This window comes from Phyllostomus discolor, chromosome 5 (assembly GCF_004126475.2).
Source record: "Phyllostomus discolor isolate MPI-MPIP mPhyDis1 chromosome 5, mPhyDis1.pri.v3, whole genome shotgun sequence".
Taxonomy (NCBI): domain Eukaryota; kingdom Metazoa; phylum Chordata; class Mammalia; order Chiroptera; family Phyllostomidae; genus Phyllostomus; species Phyllostomus discolor.
In genome coordinates this window covers 10,082,267-10,101,318 of record NC_040907.2, presented here as the reverse complement: position 1 = coordinate 10,101,318, position 19,052 = coordinate 10,082,267, and the positions used below count along the sequence as shown (strand labels likewise).

The 19,052-nt window shown below is 56.2% G+C and overlaps 1 protein-coding gene across 1 annotated transcript in view; it reads right to left on the bottom strand.

The window, feature by feature from the left end:
* ARHGEF10L (Rho guanine nucleotide exchange factor 10 like) overlaps nucleotides 1-6,214 on the bottom strand; it is a 154,007-nt gene extending 147,793 nt beyond the window's left edge. The window contains exon 1 of the mRNA XM_036025389.1: nucleotides 6,052-6,214. The gene's annotated coding sequence lies outside the window, so the exon portion shown is untranslated. The remainder of the gene's footprint in view (nucleotides 1-6,051) is intronic.
* Between the last annotated feature and the right edge of the window lie 12,838 nt (nucleotides 6,215-19,052).

Genomic DNA, 19,052 nt, shown 5'->3' with positions numbered 1-19,052 from the left:
CTCACAATGTCGATGTTGCCGTTCCTGGTTGGCAGGTGAGGAAACGGAGGCCAAGAAAGGGCTCCCAGGAGCTGGTACGTGGCGGGTTTCAGGATTTAAATCCATGTCTATCTGGCTCCAGAGCCACTGCTTTTTCCAGGTAAGTCCACACAATAACAAAACCAAACTGGGATGCCGATTGCCCTGGTGTGCATTCCACAACCCTCCCCACAATCCTCAGATAAGCACCTACTGTGTGCCTGGTGCCATTCCCACGAGGGGTAAATAAGAGTGACATGCCCCAGCCCCCACCAACCCCATGGGGGACCCCCAGGGACCCCCTGACCACTTCTAGCTGCTTCCCCTGGAGCTCCAACTGCAGCCACGCCCCCCCCCAGCCCCCAGCCCAGGGCTCCTTCCCACCGCTGCCTCCCCTGGGCTCCCGGCCTCCCCTCAGCTTCCGGGAGTTTTCTAGAGAGCCTACACCAGCCCCCGCCAGGGCAGCCTACAGCCCCCGGTCTCCGGGGTTATTTAGCCCAACGATGCTTCCCCGCCCACTCTGAGCTGGGCAGACCGAGGAGGTGACTGCGTCGTCTCGGGCTCCCCAGGAAGCCCTCAGACACACACACTCCCCCACCAGAGGGCTCGGCCAGCACCCCTCGTTGAAATCATGTCCTCCTGGGTTTCCCCACCCTGAGAAGCCGGCCTGGGGCCTGCCTGCCCTTCGTCACTGTTCCCCTGTTCCCCTCGGTTGCCGCCGAGGAAAAACAGCCTGCCCGGGACAATTCATGGAAACATATGGCTGCTTAGTTAGTGTCAGACGCTGATTGAGGTGATCTCTACCATCCTCATCGTCTTCATCGGGATCATCCCCATCGCAGCTAACGTTTATTGAGCACTTACTACAGGCCAGGCACTGGGCCAGCCCTCTGCCTGTTTTATCTCAGCAGCTCTTCACAGCAGCCCCACGAGGTCGGCACTGTCATCGTCCCATGCAACAGGCAAGGAAACTGATACGCAGAGACCACGAGGCCACGGCACAAAGCATTGTACCACTTGTGGGACTGTCTGTCGTCTCTGCTGCACTGTCGTGTCCCTGGGGACAGGATCTTGTCTGCATGACACAGACTTGTATCTCTTGAGCCCAGTGCCGGGCATAGCGTAGACACCAATAAACAGTCTTTAGATGGATGGCTGGACATACGGATGGACGAGTGGATGGACAAATGGGTGGATGGATGGACATGTAGATGGATGAAGGACGGATGGACGAATAGATGGGTGGACACACAGGCGGAGGGACGGACAGGTGGATAAATGCAACCGAAAAACAAGCGGAAAAGAACTGGAGAAAAACACGTGGCTCCCGCACTCCCAGCCAGCCACCCGCTCCGTGAAGCAAGAGAAAGCTGGAGGCAGTCGCTCCGCTCATTGGAAAATCCCCTGGCCCAGACTCCGGAGAGAGCAGAGCGGGGTGTGCTGATGATCAGGGAGGGAAAACAGGAGTGGCGTGTGGGTGACGGCTCTGAGAGAGCTGACGGTAATCAGTAGCATGACCGAGCACGCTCCCCCTTTCCCAGACACTCGGCAGGGAATGTTATCTCTGCATCCCACACCACATGCCCCTGCCCGACGGCTCCAGGCCTGGGCCCGGAGCAGAGCGGGGCCAGACGCCAGGGAGTCAGCCCCCAGCCTGTCCCCCGGGGGGGCCATCTCAGAATTCTGGAGCCCCCACCAGGAGCCTTGAGCTTCAGGAAGCTTGTTCTCTGGTGGATCATTTAAACTTTCTCACGCTCTCCCTCGAATTCTTGGACCGAGTGAGTTTTGATCGTCGGCTTGAGCCAACCGGCCAGATTTGGGGTCAGATCAGTGTGAGGCAGGCTCTCCTCCTCCCCACGCACCCCTGCGGAGCCCTGGGCTTCCGGCACGACTCAGAGAAGAAACCCAGTGGTCCCAGGAAGCGTGCACCGCAGCGTGGGGCCAGTCTTGTCGTTTTCAGAAAGAACAAGGGGAAAACTATAAAGCTCAGCGTCATCCCTACCACCTGGGGACATCTGCTCATCTGCATGGACATGGCACTGAGGTCCTGGACAGCAGGGCGAGGCGTCCCGTCATCCTTCAGCCTCATCTGTTTGCCGGAAGTGAGGCATCGGGCTGGCACTGGGGCCAAAAGAAAGGACGTGCCCTTGTTTTTTCTGAGCATCTACTATGCGCCAGGGCGGGGGCGGTGCCTGGGACCGTGCATCACCCTCGTCACACCTCAGTGAGTTTTGTATTAGTAGCTTCCTGTTCGGTTACAGAAACCGAGAGCAAGTGACTCGCCCAAGTTCACACCACTAGGAGAGGCAGAGGCAGGGTCTGAGCTGCAGCCTGACCCCAAAGTCCACGCTCTCGCCACAAATGACAAGGTGACTAGGACCTCAGGAGGGCTCTCCGCCACAGCTGGGCAAACGCTGGGATCCTGGGGTTATTCCAAAATCGGCCAGACAGAATTGGAGCGGTGTTTGCGGGGACCAATCCGGTCTCTGCTGGCTCCCACGTGTCAGAAGGAAGCCCTGCCTGTCCCCACATTCCTGTGCCCCTCGGCTTTGTGGGAAGGAGGGGGAGATGGCAGGGAGCCCAGAGGGCACCTCGGAGTCACATTCGAGCGAGTCAGAGGTGTTCAGAGCTGGAAGAGTCCTTAGAAAGGATCCAAGCCAGCCCTGTCCTTTCACAGAAGGGAAACAGAGAGGGCGAAGGGTCAGCTCAAGGTCACACAGCACTGCCCTGGCCGGTATGGCTCAGTGAGCTGGGCTGCATCCCTCAGAGCACAGGGTCGCGGGTCAGGGCACACACACGGGTTGTATGTGAGTCCAAGCGCATATGAGAGGCGGCCAGTCAACGCTTCCCTCTCACACAGATGTCTCCCTCTCTCTCTCCCCCCACTCCCTTCCCCCTTCTCTAAAAAAACAGATTAAAAAAATTTTTTTTAAAGTTCCACAAGGTGAGGAATGGAACGGGAGCAGAGGCAGCCTTCCGGCCCCCCGCCTAAGGCCCCACCCCCACCCCAGCCGGTCTCAGGCGAGCGATGACCTTGGAGCCCCTTCCATCAGATAGACTGAACAGTTATCAGATTTAATCACAACCCTGGGCCGTGGGACAACCAGGCCGTAGGGTAAGATGGGGAGGGAGGCGCTGGGCAGAGGTAGCACCCGCCGAACCCTGCCGCCTCCCTCCGTCCCTCCCTCCCTCCCTCCCTCTGCTGGGTGGGCTTGGCCGGACCAGGAGCTGGGAAGGGGGTCGCCGGTGGAGCAGGCCCCCATGTGGCCAGGACAGACCCCTGTTCCCCGGCCCCCTGGGCACGAGGATGGCCCCTGTCCCTGAGACAAGGAGGGGTGGGGGAGGGGCTCTCTCGCTGCCCGAAGGTCAAAGTGGGGAGAAGCCTGAGGGGGGGGCAGGAGCTAGGAACTCGCTCTGTGGTTGCACCCCACCTGCCTCGGACCTACCTGTGAAGCTGCTGGGAACCTGCTCCCGTGAGTCCAATCACCTTGAATCCAAAGAGGGGTGTCCCCAGACCCACTCACCGCTCAGAGCGCAGGGGCCCCCATCTCAGGGGCCTGTTTCATCTGGGTGGGAGGCGCTCCCTTCTGGGAATGCACAGACCGGGTTCAGACCCCTGCTTCCCCACCTGGGAGTCCTGTGACCTCCCTTCTCCGAGCCTCAGCTTCCGGCTTGCGTTCCCGCCCCCCAGGGCGATGGTGGGGATTAAAAGGCAAGGCCGTCCCAGGCACCGAGGAGACGGAGGTGCTGCCTGAGGAATTAGCTCCCTTCCTGCTCATTCAGGGTCAAAGGCATTCCCAGCCGTGACAATAACTCACGGCCCTCGGCGGGGCCAGCCCCTGCTCCCAGAGAGGGGGACTCGCCCCCTAAGAGGCTGAGTGCCTTGCCCAAGTCAGAGCGCAGCCAGAACCCGGGGTTCTCAAGTGCCATGGTGGCCCGCCTGGTCCAGCCCAGAGCACAAGGGGATGTCACCACCCTGAGCCCCAGCCTCCTCGTCTGTGAATGGGGATCGCCAGGAGGCCCGCACGGAGCTCAGCACTCGCTCAGCACTCGGCGAGGGCCCGATGGATGGGAAGGTCGGGTGGCAGTGCGAGTGAGCGCCAGCACCGTGGTGTGATTGCTGTCATGGGGGAAGCAGACAGAACACAGCCCGGCCCCGGAAGGAGACGCAGGGACCCTTCCCACGGTCCAGGGGGCAGGGACGGGAATGGGGTTCGACCCTTCACCCCGGTGAAGACCCCGAGTCTTGCTGACTGAGGAGACCCAGCCGGGAGGACTGCTGGGGTCGTCCCAGAGCACCCCCGCCCCCGGGGGTGCAGAAGCTAGAGGGTGGCCCCCCAGCTGTGCCTCAGGAGACCCTGCGGATTCGGGGACCCAAAGCTGGGAAGCCATCGTCACCTCAGACACTCCTGTCCCAGACATACCAGGGTCTGTGGAGAAAGAGCCACCAAAAAAGAGGGACAGCCCACTGAGGAGCAGGCTCTGCTAGGGACCGGGAGGGAGGGCCCGACTCGCTTCCGACTCTCAGCTGTGTGACCTCAAGTAGGTCGCCTCACCCTGCTGAGCCTCCATCCCTAATGACAAGGATCGGATCGTCACCGTGGGGATCACGCCTGCTGCCCCACCCAGCTCCCCAGGCTGGTGGCAGACTCATCAGGACGGCAGACGCACTCGGCTGGGGCACGGCCCTCGCTCGTCACCAAGGGACCCTTCCTAGCCCCACAGCGCAAGGGGCAGCACAGCAGAGGCAACTCGGGAAGGTGATGACGGGAAGAAGTAAAAAGCCCCCAGACCAGACCCCTCTTGCTCCCTCTGCCACGCCCACCCACACCTCCCGCCTCCTCTGCTGGCTGGGAGCGGACGTGGCAGAAAGGAGGAAAGCTTCGAAGGTGACACTTGTGCCCCCAGGACCCTGGGAGGCCAGGCAGAGGGACACACAATCATCTAAACGTCCCCCTTACAAACCCAGCCTGGCCACACCCAGCCGGACCCCTGCCTTGGTGAGCCTCATCAGTGCAGGACGGCCGTCCCTGTCCGGTGAGCGGGTAGGGGTGCCTTCAGGCCCCAGAACCAGACCTGTGCAGCGTCAAGTCTCAGCTGCCCCCTTCACTCTGTGAACTCCTGAGTAAGTTACTGAAGCTCTCTGGGCCTGTTTCCTCCGCCGTAAACAAGAATGACAGTAACAGCACCTCCTAGGGGTGCTGAGAGGGTCGAGTTCATACATGTAACGTGCTCCGTGAGCGAAGCGCCTGGCGCAGCGCAAGCATCCAGCAAGCATGATGTTCGCCCGACACCAGCCACACGGAGGAGAGACAACTTGGAAAAGCGGTGAGCTCGCCCTCACTGGAGACGGGCCGGCAGGCTGTGGCTGAACGGCCACCCGCGGGGAGTCACGGGGAAGGGGGCTGCCTGGGTGATCCTCGGGGGGCTGTCCACGGTGAGCCCAGGGACTCACGCCGGGGGGATTATGCATGCTGCACCCCTCCTTCCTGACATGGCCAGAATAGGAGAAGATGGGACAGGGCTCCCAGGGTGGGCCGCGGGCAGGAATGGAGGAGCAGCAGCCGGCTCCACTCCAGACCCTGCTCCGTCACCCATGGACGGAGTGACCTTGAGCCCCTCCCCCCCACACTCCGAGCCTCGCTGTTCCCAGCTGTGAAACGGTGCCCAGGAACTAGGTGTTCTCTGAGACCATACCAAACACAGTCATTAAACTCCGTGACCAAAGAAGGGAGTGGGGGGGAGTCTCCCCCACACACTGGCCCTTGGGAAGCTCCCTCCGACTCCCTTGGTCCCCCTTTGCCTGGACCTGCCCCACAAGGTGGCCACGAAGGCCAGCATCCTGCCCACTGAGGCTGTGGCCCACCCAGCGGAGTTCCCCTCGCCAAGCCCCACCGACACCTGGGATGGGACAGGGTATCCCTGGGCCTGAACCCAAGGGTGTAGGCAAAGGAGAGATCCACCCACACCCCCAGCGCGCGCCAAAGGATCCTCCTCCAGCCCAGCGAGATGTTTAAAAGCCAAAAACCTGACCTGGATTCTGTGTGATCCAATTCCAGCCCTCGGGGACAGGAGTGCGGGGGACGGTGGCAGGCCCCACTGGCAGGGAAGGATCCCAGCTGTCGCAGCGGCTGGCAGGGCGGGAAGGAGTCCAGGGGTCGGACGGGACACTGTTCAGCATGTAACAGGTGAGTCACACACCTGCTGGACCTGCTGGGCAGTAAGAAGTTTTCCAAAAGCACTTAAGAAGTAAGTCGACTGAACAGGGCTTGGCGAGAATGGGGCTGGGCCCTAGGACCAGGAAGTTCGTCGGATGGAAAAGGAAGGAAGGAAGGAAGGAAAAATAAAAGCGGGGCCCTCTAAAGGCGGGGGCATGCATAAAGGCTCGGCGCTGGAGCGGCCCGTGGGCCCGGGAATGGCCACAGGGCCCAGGCACCAGGGAGGGCTGGAAGTCCCCGTGGACAGGGACCGCGGGGAGGTGGGAAGGCACACTGGCCCCGGAAAGGGTCAGGTCTGAACCGCTGCCCTCCGAGCCTGCTGCCCTCAGGGTCCACGGGAGTGGCCCCACTCAGGCGAGGTCCCCAGGAGGCTCACAGACCCAGGGGGGAAGGGCGCTGGAGGCCCAGCTCTCCGGGGTAGGCCATCACCCTCGCTCTGATCATGAGGACACCCACTCGGGGAAGCCGAATGGCACACTCGGGACAGGGCTTCTTGATTTTTTTTTAAATTGATGAGAGAGACAGACGGACAGACAGACAGACATCAATTGTTCCACTTATTGGTGCATTCGTTGGCTGCTTCCTGTCTGAGCCCTGACCAGGGATGGAACCACAGCCTTGGTGCATCGGGCCAGCACTCTAACCAGCTGGCCAGGGCCCCATGGGCACACTTTTCATCAGGGTCAGTGGCCCCCAGATGTTAGCCCAACATCTGTTGCGCTGATTAAGAGCACGAGTATCTGGACATTAGGATCAAGTCATTTAACCACAAACGCTTACCCTGCGCCCCTGAGACCCCACGATGCGGGTCGCAAAGGTAGATCAGCCCCTGCCCTCCAAACCCCCCCAAACAGCGGTTTACACATGGGTGCCTGGACTTCACACCAAGCCTGGCCTGCGTCCCGGCTCCACTTTCTGCTGCAGGAAACCGTCGATCAAGCCAAGGTCCAAGGGCTGGCAGACTACGCACGGTCCTCGGGCCAAACCCAGCCCATCACCTGTGTTTGTAAATAAAGTTTCACTGAAACACAGCCACATCCGTTTGCTTATTGCCCGCGGCTGCTTTGGAGAGACGAGAGCAGTGACGGAGGCTGTGGGGCCCGCAAAGCCGAAATTATCTGCTGTCTGGCCTCACGGAGAAAGCGTGCTGATCTCTGGCTATGCGAACGTAGTGATGTCGATGACCTTGGATTTGTTTTATCTCACGTGTCTTCACCACTAAAAACCTCTCCCTGCCTAACTTCGTGCGAGCAAAAGCCTCACAATGAGGTGTCCCCCTTTTTGCAAAAAGGGAAACTGAGGCTACTGAGAGCGAAGTGGCTTGCCCAAGGTCACCCTGAGACGCTGCAGCGGATGGATATGTTGAATGGAGGGCTGATGGAAACCAGAACCTCTGGTTCTATGAGTTACCGAGTGAGCTCACAGGCCTGGGGCAGGCAGGGTTTAGCCGGCTCTAGAAGGAATGGCAGTTCCGCATGGAGGGAGAGAGTCAGCCCGCACCTGTCCCCCGCCTCCCCCATCCCCTCCTGGGAGGCTGCCCCAGTCAGAGTCCTGGCTCCCTCATGAGCCAGGTGTAAGGTGGGGACACGAAGATTGCAGGAGAATGAAATGAGAAAGCACCTAGGTCAGTGTCAAGGGCAGGAGGCCTCTGTCATTGCTAGAGCTGCCTCGTCATCATTACTAGAGCGTGAAGGGTGAGCAAAGAGGCAGGGAGCTGGGGAGGTGGCCACTCCAGCTTCGGCAGTAGGAGTGGGGTGAGCTCTCCCTTTAAGAGGGCCCGGCCCCAGCTGGGAGGGATGCTTCCTCGTTCCGGCTCAGGGGCCTTGAAAGGAGAGGTGTTTCCATGATGACTGCCTAGTGCCCTCACCCCGGCATTGTCCCTTAACCCTGCCCCGGGGAGAAGCTGGCACTGTTGGGAGGCTGCACCCTTGTTCCCAGAGTCCCACGCCAGAGGGGCACTGCCTTGCCCACGTCACCAGCTCGCAGGGACCGGCCTGAGCCTTCCACTCCCAAAAGCAGCAGCAACAGCAAAGGTCAAGGCAGGAGCGTGGGAGGGGCCAGTCAGCCTGGGTCTTTTCCTTGGGACCCCTGGGCCAGACTGCCACCTTCCCAAACGGTATAAAGGCCTCTGGAACTTCCTCTCCTGCTCTCTGGGGGGTCTTCTCTTGCCCCTTCTCTCCCCCACCCCCCACCGTCAAGGTCAGAGGGCCATGGAGGGGCTGCATAGTCACTGAGAAGGAGCCAGAAAAAATAAAAAAAACAAAACCACTTCCACATCTTTTCCCCAAACTATTGGTCACTCCGAGAGGTTAGGGGAGCCTGTGTTTCCCATACAACGACTGCCAACGGCAAATGGACCTGGAAGCGAGGAGGCCCGGTTCTTGAGTTTGGGGGCCTCTAAACTGGTTCCACCCTCCTAAGCCACGTGCTACAGCCTGGACAGTATGACCAGCCAAGGCCATGAGGGACATACTGGCCAATGTGGACGCAGAGCTCTCCCTGCGACCCATCATCCTCGTGCAGCTTTTGCACCCAAGGGCGAGGCCAGAGGCCCTTTCCAGGTGTGCCCACCAGTGCCTCTTGGAGACAGAGACCACTGACTCTCATTTGTCGTGAGACAAGCTTCTGGACTAGACCCTGACGCCAGCGACTGCCGGCCTCTGTCGCATGGCACTCCCATGCCCTCTGCCGGCTCCGATGGGAAGCCTCGACCTCAGGGCGGCAACATGCCCCACTGGTCACTTCCAGTGCTTCCTCCCAGCCCTCCAGCCCGGCAGCTGTGAGCACTTCCTGCCAGAGCTTAACGATACAGACAAGATGAACAGCGCAGCGCAAGCCCAGCCAGCACTGCACGGGCAAGGTTTGCGATCACAGCAGGGGCGGATGGAACAGACCCAAGTTTGGATCCAGCTTCCTTAGCGTGCATGTGACCTCGGTGAAGTCACTTGACCCCTTGACCTCGGCGTGGGCCTCTGTGAAGTGGGGATAATGACACTCAACTCTTGAGGGCCGTTGTAAGGAGTGAATGAGCTTGCTTGCATAAAGCACTCATTTACATATATGGCCTTAGCGGGCCATATTGTGGTCATATTGATACATGACTTGATTACGGTATCCTAGAAAAACCTTCAGATTCCATGGGTTAGCCTGAGATTGACCTTTATACCATTTAAGCTTTAATAAGAAAATTTGTTTGTTCCTGCTAAAGCATTCAGGGAATTTGTAATTATGTCATATATCTGCTTCATCAGCATTCTCAGTGTTTAACCCAGTGCCCTGCACATAGTAGGGGTTAAACTTATATGTAGTGAGTAAATTAACAAATTTGAGAAATTTAAGAAAGCAGAGACCTCTTGTCGAGACGGAGGCATAGGTAGATATGCTTCACTTCCTCACACAACCGAAAGAAGAATAGCAGCCCACTGGGAAACAAAAAACAACCAGAACTGCCAGAAAATTGAACTGTGTGGAAGCCCAACAGCCAAGGAGTTAAAGGAGAAACACTCACCCAGCCTGGCAGGAGGGGCGGAGAGGAAGACGGGCAAGGCAGCAGCTGGCGGGCTGGGCGGCCCCACATCTGCATGTGGATACACCAGGAGGAACAACTGGGAGGGCGAGACAGACCATGCAACCCAGGGTTTGTGCGCAGGAAAGGAAAACCTCAAAAACTGTGGGGGTTGCTGTCTCACAGGAGAGTCCGTTGGAGGGGCCCACGGAGTCCTAGAATGTACACTAAGCCATCCACCCGAGAATCAGTGTCAGGGCAGCACCTGGAAGGACACCGTTCACTCGTGGGTAATGGGGGAAGAGACCGAAAGTGGGGCGAGAGCTGGGCAGGCAGCACTGTTCCCGCTCCGACTCCTCCCCCACATACAGCACCGCAACGCAGTGACGGGGGTTGCCCTATCCTGATGGATACCTGTGGCTCCACCCCTTACAACGTAACAGGTGTGGCAAGACAAAGAAATATGGCCCGAAGGAAAGAACAGATCAAAACTCCACAAAAAGAACTAAGTAATAAGGAGGTAACCAACCTATCAGAGTTCAAAACCCTGGTGATCAGGATTGAGTATAGCCACAAAAAAAAAAAAAAGGCAGAAGTGAAGTCTATTTCCAGTGAAATAAAGGAAAATGTACAGGGAGCCAACAGTGAAGGGAAGGAAACTGGGACTCAAATCAACGATTTGGAGCAGAAGGAAGAAATAAACATTCAACTGGAACAGAATGAAGAAACAAGAATTCCAAAAAAGGAACCTCTGGGACAACTTTAAACGTTCCAACACCCAAATCATGAGGGTACCAGAAAGAAAAGAGGAAGACCAAGAAATTGAAAACTCATTTGCACAACTAATGAAGGGAAACTTCCCCAAACTGGTGAAGGAAATAGTCAAGCAGGGAGGAAATAGACAAGTCCAGAAAGCTCCAAGAGTCCAAGAAAAGTTGGACCCAAGGAGGAGCACACCAAGGCACATCAAAATTACATGACCTAAGATTAAAGATAAGGAGAGAATCTTAAAAGCGGCAAAAGAAAGGGAGACATTTACCTACCAAGGAGTGCCCATAAGACTGTCAGCTGATTTCTCAAAAGAGATGATGCAGGCAAGAAGGGGCTGGAAACAACTATTCAAAGTGATGAAAAGCAAGGCCCTACATCCAAGATGACTCTATCCAGCAAAGGTATCATTCAGAATGGAAAGGCAGATAAAGTGCTTCCCTGATAAGGTAAAGCTAAAGGCGTTCATCATCACCAAGCCATTATTATATGAAATGTTAAAGGGACTTATCTAAGAAAAAAAAGATCATTCGATTCCCAGTCAGGGCACATGCCTGGGTTGCAGGCTATAACCCCCAGCAACCGCACATTGATGTTTCTCTCTCTCTCTCTCTTTCTCCCTCCCTTCCCTCTCTAAAAATAAATAAAATCTTTAAAAAAAAGAAAAAGAAGATCAAAATTATGAACAGTAAAATGACAACAAACTCACAACTATCAACAACTGAACCAAAACAAACAAACAAACAAACTAACAAACTAAGCAAACAACCAGAACAAGAACAGAATCACAGAAATGGAGGTCACATGGAGGGTTATCAGTGGGGAGAAGGTGGGGGGAGAATCAAGGAAAAAGGTACAGGAAATAAGCAGCATAAATCATAGGTAGAAAATAGACAGGGGGAGGCCAAGAATAGCATGGGAAATGGAGAAGCCAAAGAACTTACATGTATGACTCATGGCCATGAACTAAGTCAGGGAGAGGTGCAGGATGGAGGGGAATAAAGAGAAGAAAAAAATGGGGCCACTGTAATAGCATAATCAACAAAATATAAAAATAAAACTATCTAGAAAGTAAAAGAAAGAAGAAATTTAAGAGAGCAAAAGTGAGTTCCATGAACAGCCGTTTACGTTCATAATGGCCGGGCTAATGGCAAATGATTCTTACCTGTCAGTTAAACGGGCCCACGAGAACCTCTACCAGGCCAAGTCCGTGCGTGAAAGCCGTGTAGAAGATAGAGGCTGAACCTTCCCCCAGGTTCAGGATTTCAGCTGCCCTGGCTCCACCAACTGTTCTAAGAGAGGGTGTTAACCTACAAATAAAAGGCCAAGGCGGCGACTAAGCGTTCACGTGAGATCCGAGATAACAGCCGTCCGGGGAAGCGCTGGTTCGGGCAGAGACCCACGGAGCGTCCTGACCACGAGGCGTAGGCAAACACACAAATGGGAGGGAGGAACTTCTATGGGTGCAGACAAGCGAACATGGGAGAAAAGCTCCAGAGGCGACATTTGTGCCTCCAGGACCCTGGGAGGCCAGCCAGAGGGACACACGCTCATCTAAATGTCCCCCTTACAACCCAGCCTTGCCACGCCCCCACAGACCCCCACCCTGGTGAGCCTCGTGGTCTCTCAGCAGCCGCCAGTCCTCTGGGACATAAACTGTTATCGTGCCCATACCACAGATTAAAAAACTGAGGCTCAGAGAGGGTAAGCAATTTGAACATGATCCTTGAACTTAAGTGGCTGTATCGACAAACTATTTCTGCATAACAAAGAAACCCAAACTTAGTGGCTGAAAGCAATAAGCATCTAATATAGTTCACGGTCGTCTGTTCTTCTGGCTGGGACCTAACGAAGCTGACCTCACCAGGGTCTGGCTGGCTCCTCCGTCGGCTGGTCTAGGATGGCCTTGCTTGGGACCCTCTCCTGCGCGTGGCCGCTCATCCCCCAGCACTCCTGCACAAACTCACGTCACATGATGGCCGCGAAGGTCCAAGAGAGAGAAGGTATACACAGGCAAGGCCTCGGGGACCCTGGCTTGGGAGTCACAAGTCCTCGCTTCCACCACGTCCCACTGGCCGAAGCAAGAATGGAAGAGCACTCCACACTGGGGGAAACACAGCAGGGCGGCCGTTTCCGTCACTTATACGGTGCTGGGGTCAGGATTCGAACGCAGGCCCGTTGCCCTTATGGCATCCCGTCCCCAGTTACAGCTTGAGCCACCCGTTCCCTCCGGGTTTGGCATTGAACTCGGGCCTCTTCCCTCTCCAGCTCAGGCCCTTAAACAGCATTCTGACCCCACGTTACCCCACAGAGAGGGTCAGAGGCACAACTTATTTACATCTGTGTGCCCGGCAGCCCATGTATTTATCAGACTTCTGTTGTCTCTGTCTTCTGCCCAGCTCAGGGCCATCGTGGAAACGTAATCAGCCGCACAAACAGCTGGAGCACACTCAAGACACTGCAGAACCAGCCCTGGCTGGCGTGGGTCAGTGGATTGAGCGCCAGATGCAAACCAAATGGTCACCATTTCAGTTCCCAATCAGAGCACGTGCCTGGGTTGCAGGCCAGGTCCCCAGTGCGGGGCACTCAAGCAGCAACCATGCAATGATGCTTCCCTCCCTCTCTTTCTCCCTCCCGTCCCCTCTCTCAAAAATAAGAAATCAATAAAATCTAAAAACAAAAAAGTTGGAGGGGGCACTGGAGCCAATGGCTTGGAGGGGACCCAGTTTGCAAGAGGCCGGGGATGGGCCCAATCGGTCATTGCCAGCTACAGTGCTGTCCTTACAGAATGTCTTCCCTGGAATCAGTAGTCAGCTTCAGTGGCAGCTCAGAGGGACCCCAAGGGGATGGGAATCTCCGGGAGGAGTCTGTGTGGTGCACGGCGCCCCCTGGTGGGTGCACTGACCACTACTGTCAGCAGAGTTTTCAAGGGGGGGGGGCCTGTGCCCAGGTTCTCAGGCCCTCTCCTCCACCCCAGTGGAAGGCTCTGAGTCACCTGGTCTTGCAGATGTGGATCTTGAACAAGTCGCTCCACCTCCTGGAGCCCCATTTTCTTACCTGTCAACTGGGGCGATGACCTCTCACCGTTGCTATGAGGACTCAGGGAAGTCACATCCGCAAAGGGCGGGTGCCCCGTGGGTGTGCCAGGAGCGAGGACAGCAGTTCCACCTCTTCACTCAGACAAGGGAGCACGAACGCCAGGTGGCAGGAAGCTCAAGGTCAAGCCCACCACTAGTGTCAAGGCGCTGGCCCAGAGAATATAATCTTACATCGTTGAACTGAAAATTACACGGAAACCCACTTGGCTTCTAACATTAATAACCACAGCAAAAGTGAACCAGCAATAACACACAACACGCTCAGTCCTCCCAGCATCGCTATGAGGAAGCTGAGGTTCAGAGAGGTTCAGTCACTTGCCCAATGTCACACAGCTGGTAGGAAGCAGACTCAGGGTTCAAAGCTGGATCATCAGCCCCAAAGTGTGGGCCTCTCCCCCCTTATATAACTCCACTGGACGGCGGGGGGAGCTTTCCCAGCCTGCCTGAGGGGAGAGAGGAGACAGGCCTTTTTGTCCCCAGTGTGAGGATGGAGAGAAGCTGGCAGTCCAAGCTCCATTCTCTGACCTCTGACCCCTGACCCTGAGTTCGGCTATAGGCTGACCCAGCCCCCAGCCCCAGTGCTGCCTGCTGCCTCTTCCCCCCTCAGAAAGCAGTCCCGGTTTCTGTGGGGCGGGCACAGGGCCATCCTGGGGGCACCCCAGACTCTCCCTCCTGCCCTGAGCCACAGCCAGGTTCAAGGAAACCAAGCTTCCAAACGCCACCTGGCACCCCAGCTCAGGGCAAAAGTCCCCACCAACTCTTCTCGAGAAAAGTTGGGACACCCATGCAGCCCCCACCGGGAGCAGTAGTTCTGGGGGGGGGGAGGGGCAGGGGGAGCCCAGGAACCCAGGGTGGAGCCGCCCTGCGTCTGGGCCGGTAATCCATCAGGACGTGACAGGTGACAACCAGAGCCGGGTCCCTGTCGTCTCATCGAGGAACGAGAGGGAAAGGACATGAGAACACAGCACAGACCGTGCGCCTGCCAGCTCCCAGGGTCTGACACATATTAACTCACTTAATTTTCACAGCAGCGCTGTGTCGATGCAAGAAACGTTCAAACCTGGAAGAATTTTTATGAGTTTATTGGAGCCAAACTGCCGACAATTGCCGGGAAGCAAGATCTCCAGGGACTGAGAAAATGCTCCAGAAAGTGGCAGTTTTACAGCTTATTTTATACAGTAGAACAAGGGAGTTACGTGAAATTCACCGGTGATAGATTAGGAAGGCGGGAGAGAGCAAAGAGGGAGAAATCCCTGGGACTGGATAAAAAGTTAAACAAATAGACACACACTTCTTTCACAGGGGGGTTACAGGACAGTCAACAATTAGCACGACAGGCTCCAGTAAGGTAAATATTGACCTTTGTCAGGGAAAAATACTGGCCTAGGACATGACTGCCTGCCCTGACCTGCTTTTAGCTACAAAGTGTTCATTTCAGACCATCCTTCGTTGGTGACGTTGGCCTCTGAGTTTGTAAGACCGCCATGCCGGCCTCCCCTGAGCTTATCAGCTTCAGTATGTGGCCCCTTTTGCATCCACACTTGTGAGGAGTTCAAGTTATCTCCACTTTACAGATGAGGAAACTGAGGCACAGGGAGGTGAAGTCCTCCAGTCCATGGTCACCTAGCCAGTGAGGAGTGGACATGTCCCTCCTGAGCCTGGCTGGGCCAAGCACTTCATGGGATCACTTTATTAAATACATACAGACCCCAAGCCCTGGCTGGTGTGGTTCAGTGGATTGAGCGCCAGCCTGAGAACCAAAAGGTCGCCAGTTCGATTCCCGGTCAGGGCACATGCCTGGGTTGCGGGCCAGGTCCCTGGCTGGGGGTGTGTGAGAGGTAACTGATGGATGTATCTCTCATGCATCGATGTTTCTCTCCCTCTCTTTCTCCCTCCCTTCCTGTCTCTCTAAAATAAATTAAATATTTTTTTAAAACTACAAACTCCAAGAGACGTTATTATAGCCAATTTGTAGAAGAGAAAAATCAATTCCCAAAGCCCCAAAGCATGCAGTTAGGAATGTCTGGGTGGGCCTGAGTCATTCCACACTGAGTCACCTTAACCACAGGTGACCTGGTTCTCAAAGAACAAGGAAGCCCCCACCTTTGCCCCAGGCCTCCTGAGAACAGGAAATTCTGGGCTGCTCACCCAAAGCTGGAAGAACCCAGCCAGGCAGAATCGTGGTGCTGAGGCGCCCTCTGCTGGCTGCAGTGAAAAATAACACCAAGAGAACTGGGGATGCTGAGGTGGGTAAGGCATCCTCCCTGCCCTGACCCGCTCACGCTCCCCTCACGGGGGAGGCTTCCTGGAGGAGGTGAAATGTAGTGAGCGATGGGCATTCTGATTCAGGCATTCAATTCCCGGAGGCTAAAACAACTTAGGTTGAGTTGGCAGGGGTAATTGGCATGGGCCACCCTGCCTGTGATAAGAAAAGCCAAGAATATGGTCTGACGGCACCTTAAAGAATGAGAAGGCACAGTGGGGCCAGAAAGGTAAGAAGACCCACCTGTGTACAGGTGCATAAGGAGAGAAGAGGACGTCCCAGGTCAGGGGCAGGAGGGTGGAGGAAGGGCAGGGAGCTGGGCGAAGCGGAAGGAACTGAAGCCGCAGCTTCCCAGTAGACTCAGCAGCAAAGGTGGAGGGGAGGCGGTGCTGGGCTGGGGCCAGGATAGCGGGTGGCATCTGGCCACCTGGGGACACAATAGACGAGCCGGGTATCGAATGAGTCCCTCCAGGTGAGGCTAAAATCTGAGCGCCGCCACCTAAGCAAGTCCTGAGGGTCCTGCTGTCCGATTCAGACTTCCATTCCCAGCTGCGCTTCTGACTCCCTTCATAGCCCACGTGGGTGCCAGAGAACCGGCTGGTCTGAGTTCTGAGACTCCATGTGGCTTCCAAACGGTTTTGGGGGGCCCCTGTAACACGCCGACGGGTGCTGCGCAGCGTCGGGGCACTCAGAAGTTCACCTACATCCTTCCCACGAGTGCTAGCAGCATCTCCTGTCTAAAGGTGAGGACCCCGAGGTCCAGCGAGGCGAAGGAACTTGGCCCAGGGTCTCGGAGTGAGGACTGAGCCCAGCAGCAGGTTTCGGGAACACAGGCCTCCCCCCCCTGCACCCACTGCCTGGCCTCGAACTAGACCCACCGCGTGATCTTTGCAAGCTCTTCCCTCTCCTGCTTCTGGTCCCTAAAATAACAGTGTGTCAAAAAGATCTCAAGCCCACTTGCGGTTCTAAAAATAATATAATTCCTTTGCCTGGGACCCAGCCGTGCAGGGGACAGGTGGCGGCAGCTGTTTAGTCTGGGCCTCCCCGGGAAGGTGACCTCTGAGCAGAGACCTGAGCGAGAGAGGAGGGCGCTGGAAAGTCGGGGTTATCTGGGGACAGCACATTCTAGGCAGACGGGACAGCAGGGGCGAAAGCTCTGAGGACAGGAGTTCAGCTTGCTGGAGGGACAGCAAGGGGGCCTGGGGGCTGGAACAGAGTGGGGGGGGGGAGGCAGAGGGCGAGAGAGTAAAGAGTCTGAGGTCCAGTGGGTGTCTGACTGGCTTGCCCACCTTCACCTTTCACCGTCTTTACATTAACTCACGCTCTGGAAATTGCAGAAAACTGAGGGTGATACAGATAGTTCTCACACTGACTTGTAAACTGTGTCCTGGGGATGACATTGACCTAAAGGTTCACCCGCATAGAGATTGACCAGTGAGAGCAACTGGGGTTGCATTCAACCAGAGCCATGGATTGGATGGATGGAGAGGAGGCAAGGAAGGAGGGGGGGATGGAGGGAGGGAGGAAGGAAGGAAGGAAGGTAGGAAGGGAGGGAGAGAGGGAGAGAGGGAGGAGTGGGGGAAGAAAAGCTTCTGGCTCATTCAGATCTTCAAACCCAGGACTTCCCAGAACAAACAAAACATTGGACCAGCCAATCAGAACTCAAAGAAGAAAAGGGTTTCAACTAGATCAGCCCTGGGCAGCTAATTGGTTGGTAGGTCAGGCCCACTTCTCTCAGTCAATAGTAGTCAAGTTGAGAGAGACCTAATGTGTGATTTTCTCTTTGGTGCTTGTTCAAAACAACTTCCACTCTTTCTATGGTCTTTGTACCACCTGAAAATCTGGGCGACTCTCCCCCCACCCTGTTCTGACATTATTATGTAGATTTATTAGGGGTTTGCAAGGGACTGGGCGGGCGTATATACTGGCATTAAAAATAAAAGTACGTGGAATTTAGCAGTCAAGGCTCCTTTATTTTTTTAAAGATATTATTTATTCATTTTTAGAGAGAAGAGAAGGAAGAGAGAAAGAGAGGGAGAGAAACATCAATGTATGGTTGCCTCTCACATGCCCCCTACTGGAAACCTGGCCCGAAACCCAGGCACGTGCTCTGACTGGGAATCGAACCAGCAACCCTTTGGTTTGCAGCCTGTGTTCAATCCACTGAGCTACACCAGCCATGGTTCAAGAGTCCTTTAAAAGCTACTGTGTGTGTGTGTGTGTGTGTGTGTGTGTGTGTGCTTTCTCTCCCCAGACATCTTTAAGAGAACATCAAACTCTCCAAGAATATTTGAGCCAGATCAGCGTGAAACAAGAAGTCATTAAGCAACCCCCCAGGCTTCCTCCTAACCCTCTGCAGAGTCTTCTCTCCAGAAACAGGCACGTCCCGGCTGGGCTCTCGGTGCTGCTGACGCTGCAGAATCACTACCATCCCCTCGCCCTCGCATCCACCCCTGGGTGGACGATCTTTACATTTGGTTTTGTTTTCCCGGAGTCCAGCAGCATGAGGCTGTTAGGAACCCCTTGCAGCGATCACGCCCCGAGTCACCCTTCAGAGTCAAAGCAGAGAATTTGCATTCACGGTGCAGGCCCATGGCAGGCCAGACACCCCCTGGGCACCTCCCATCCCTGGGTGTGTCAGGTCCTCACCACCCAGAGAGCCCGAGGTCACACAGCCATCTAGAGCTGGGCCGGGGCCAAACCCCAAACTCGTCCCCCGCCCCCTGCCCTTCCCAGACTTGGGTATTTCCTCACTAACCAAGACATCACTTACCTGTCATCGCTCGCACTACACCGGGGGAGCCTGGGAACCCTCTCGGAACCCTCCCCACCCCCAGCGGTTTATGAAACAGTGAAAAAAGCAGTCTCTGAGGCCCCTGCTAGATATGAAACATGTGGCCGTAAAGTGGGCTCCAGTGTCGTGATCAAAGGCGTCCATCTGGTTCTGGTCACTCTGCCCTGTAGGGGCCCCCTCGGCCCCGCGCGCCTGCCGCCACAGCTGAGAACAATCTTCCCAGTAACTCCGTGGTTTTCAACTTGGCGGTGGGGGTGGGCGATTTTGCTCCCCGGAAACATCTGGCCACGTCTGCAGAGCATTCCGGTTGCCCTGACTGGGAGAGGGGTGCCCCTGGCATCCAGTGCGTGGAGGCCAGGGTGCCGCCAAACCTCCCACAGGCGCAGGA